Source organism: Saimiri boliviensis, chromosome 4, assembly GCF_048565385.1.
Source record: "Saimiri boliviensis isolate mSaiBol1 chromosome 4, mSaiBol1.pri, whole genome shotgun sequence".
Lineage (NCBI taxonomy): Eukaryota > Metazoa > Chordata > Mammalia > Primates > Cebidae > Saimiri > Saimiri boliviensis.
This window is the reverse complement of record NC_133452.1, coordinates 164410112-164414261: the sequence shown is the minus strand read 5'-3', so window position 1 is coordinate 164414261 and position 4150 is coordinate 164410112.

Sequence of the window (4150 nt, the reverse complement as noted above, 5' to 3'; positions counted from 1 at the left end):
GAGCCAGGATTGGCCGCGGGTAAGTGAACCAGCCAATGGTGTGGAGCCTTGTTTCTCAGCAGTTGCTAGGTAGAATACACAGAATCAGAAATCTCAGGCAGCAAATAACCTTTTGAGATGATGGGGTCTTTTTATTTCCCTTTTCTTTGTTCAAAAGCAAGATTCTCTGTCTTTCCCTCTCTCTCTTTTTCTCGTCGTTTCTCTCTCTTTCTCGGTCTCTCTCTCTCTCTCAAGCTTTGAGATTCCCCGAGGGGTGCCCCGAGGTTGCTGGCTTTGCTGGTATCCAAGAAGAGAGGCCTCTCTAAGTAGACGATGATTTTGCTGGGGAGGAAACATGAGGAGGAAAACATAAGCCGCCGTCTTTCCAAAGCCAGACGACTCTTGTTCAAGTTGCTGGGTTTGGAGGTTGGGCCCCGAGCATGGAAGGGCTTGGGGGAAGCAGGCATGGCTGGAGAGGGAGGGGTAGCAAAGGAAAGGAGACAGCAGGTGCACTGGCTGTTATGAAGGCCTTGTATTCATTCCAGAGCTATTGGATAAGAGGTGCTGAGGATATTGAGTGAGCAGCAAAATCCCTTTTCCTCAGGGAGGTGTCAGTCTGGTGGGGCCAGAAGATGGAAGTGAGCAAAGACTTTCTAGCTGCCCTTTACCTTCTAGAAAGTAGGTGGTCAGGTTAGGTACAATGGCCACACACACACACACACACACACACACCGGCACACATACCATCCTCCCGCAAACTTAATCCCTCTCCCAAAGGCTCCAATCTTGACATTGTAAAGATATCTTCCAGAATGATCTTTCTGAGGTGACCGGTTGTGAATATTCCCCTCAAGCGACCAAATGCTTAGTCTGGAGGCCTCCAATTCCTTTCCGATTCAATTCCAAACTTTGCATTAATACATTAGCAATGGCTCCACAGCGGCCTTCTGTCACAACGTTGCACTCCCTGTGGCCAGCGCTCCCTTTCCATGCCACGACTTTCACTTGAATTGTTTGCTCCCTCTCTGCCCTTGAAATCCTGCCCAGCCTTCGTGCCTCCGTCCTCAGAGCACAACTCAGTGCTCCTGCCTGAAGTGCTCTCAGCCTCTTCTGACACCCACATCTTTTGCTGTTCTCATGTCCTGTCTTCAATTATTGTGATCCAGGTATCAACTGTGTCTTTGCTGTGGCTAGAGTACCTGCTCCTCTGGACAGACCTCTGCAGCATGTGATTCCTCTCTCCTTATAGGGCTGAGGCCTAAGCTCTGCTCTCAGCTGTTGTTCAGTGAATGAGTGACGTGCTCAGGGTAAGGTCATTCCCACCACAGCGTGGCCCAGTTCCTGTAATTATTAGCAGTGGAGTGCCAGAGAGAGGTAGCAGCAGGATTAAGCCACCCTAGGTCAGAAGTTCAAGGACCAGGAAGGAAGATCCAGTAGGTTCCTTCTGCAATGAAAGCTCTTGGATGAGAATAAGCTAGAGAAAACCTTAAGAACTGTTTAACCGTTTTTTTCCATTGCACTGACCCTTAAACTGTCTCTTTCTCATACAGCAGTCTCATTCATCACCTGATGTTTCTGGATTATAATTAAAATAGGATTCTGGGTTGAGTAGCTAATGAGGGTAAATACATCAGTATTAGAACATTCCAACCAGGACTGTGCAGCTGTTGAGAAGAGGCAGAAGAGAAGAATACAAGAGTCTAAGAGCATGACCAGCCGGGATGAGATCCAGCTTTATATTTTTTACCCGAAGAAATAAGGCCCAGTGCTTTGGAAGCAGCTCTTGTGTCAGAAGCATCCAGCTAAGCCAGGCCTGAGCCTCTGCCAAAGTTGATCTGAGCAGGAGGGAAACCCTGTGTTCTTAGAAGGAAGAGGATCAGTTGATCATGGGGTGGCTTATCAAGAAACTAGGTTCTCCCTGGGTGTGCCTAGTTAGGCAGCAACGACCTAATCCAATCATGCTCTACAGTGGGAGAGATAAAGAGACAGGAAGGGTGGCTTCAGCAAGGTTCCCTATGGACCTGCCAACCCTGGAAGAACCAGTACACAAGGTGAGCACCAACTCCCTTTTGCTTTGCAATAACTAGTCTTTGGAGGTCATATGGGTGTGTCATCTCCAGCTATGGAGTACCCTGAGGGGAGGCCCAGGCATCTTGGCACACAGAAAATCCATTCCTATTCTGCCCTGTTCAAATTCGAGATTCCTGACTCACAGAATCATTGAGCATATTATAATGGTAAGCTTCTAAATATTAGGACTGCAGCAATATTAACTGGTACATTTACCTTACCTCAAGAGAACAAATTTTATCAAAAAGAAGAAGTGATACTGGGCTTCCAAAAGAACTGAGCATGAGAAGATTGCCTGAACTCTCCTTTTGGAGCCTCCTCTCTACTCATCTGCTTTGGTGTTCTCTGCAATCTACCATCCTTTAGTCTGCACCATGAATGGAAGATTTCTTCCCACAGCTCCCATGCACATCTGCTACAGGTGTAACTGGTCACATGTCACTTGGTCCCGGGGCCCAGCCTGGGTCAGGTGTCCATCCCAGACCTAGTCCATGTGGTGAGGCTGCAGGGCCATGTGATATGCACATGTATGGAAGACAAGAGGTCACTAATGCTAAGTGAATATGGTGGGGGGCGGGGGTGCAGAGAGACCTTGAAAGGCATTCCCTATATTCTCAGAGGCAGAGCCCTTAGAACAGATGCTGTTGATGCCCCATCCCATATTCTCTTGGCCTATCAGAGTTTGCCAATAGCTGAAGCACAGTTCCCCGCAAGGATAATAACCTTCCCATCTCCCTTCTCCTTTGCCTGAGAGCTTTATCAAACCAGTGATAGTTGCTTTTCTGCAGTTACATAGCCCAATCTTCAAGTGCATTAGAATTAACACTCCCAGGCCAACCTTCAACCAATTCAAGCAAAGGAGGATGGGAAGTATAAAGTCTCATGCCCTGCAATCCTTAGGAAGATTCTGAGCTGTATCACACATTTCATATGGTTTCTTAGAGAGTCCTAAAAGTGATTGAGCCAAGATATCCACATGGTAACAGACTCGTGAGTGAACCCTTTATCCCATTTCTCCTGTGACTGGCTTTCTTCCATTTCTCAATTTATTTCTGCATGTGTTTCCTGGGATCACTTCTGAGATAAGTGTGGTGAGCTGAATAGCGCTCCGCCCGCCCTTCAATCCACTATGAAATTTATGAATTGAATGTATAACATGGCAAAACGGATTTTACACAGAATTAAGGTTATGGACCTTAAAATAGAAAGATTATTCTCAATTGTTTGGGCAGACTCAGTCTAATCAAAGGAGTCTTTAAAAGTAAAAGGCAGCGCGGTGACCATCATACCTATAATCCCAGGACTTTTGGAGACCAAGGTGGGCAGATTGTTTGAGCTCAGGAGTTTGACAACAGCCTGGGCAACATGAGGAGACCCTGTCTCTACAAAAAAAAAAAAAAAAAAAAAAAAAAAAAAAAAAAATACCAGGGCATGGTGACGTGGGCCTATGGTTCCAGCTACTTGGAAAGCTGAAGGGGGTAGATTGCTTGAGCCCAGGGGACAAAGTTTGTGATAAGCTGAGATCACGCCACTGCACTCCAGCCTGGGTGACAGAATGAATCCCCATCAATGAAAAAAAAAAAAAAAAAAAGAAACGACAGGAGAAGGTAAAGGAATCAAAGAGACACAATGGAGAAAAAGAACTAGGAGATGAGCCTCAGCACACTGTTGCTGCTGTGAAGATGGGGGAGGGGATCTGGGAGCCAGGGTGTGGTAGCCTGTAGAAGTGAGCACAGCGCTTAGCTGTTAACCAAGAAACAACTGGGACTTCAGGCCTATAAATGAAAGGAACTGCTTCTGCCAACAATTTGAATAAGCAAGGAAACAGATTCTTCCTTAGACACTCCAAAAATGAATCCAGCCTGCAGACATCTTGATTTTAGCCTGGTGAGATCCCTGTGGGACTTCTCACATACAGAACTGTAAGATCATATATTTGTGTTGCTTTAAGTCTATGAATTTATGGTAATTCAGATGGCAGCAATAAAAAATGCATACAATAAGGTTTCTGTGAAAATGCTGCAGTGAGATAAACTCAAATTGCAGAGTACAGTGGGTGTGTGGACTACTCTGTGTTGAGTAGATACCAGAGTTGAGTAGA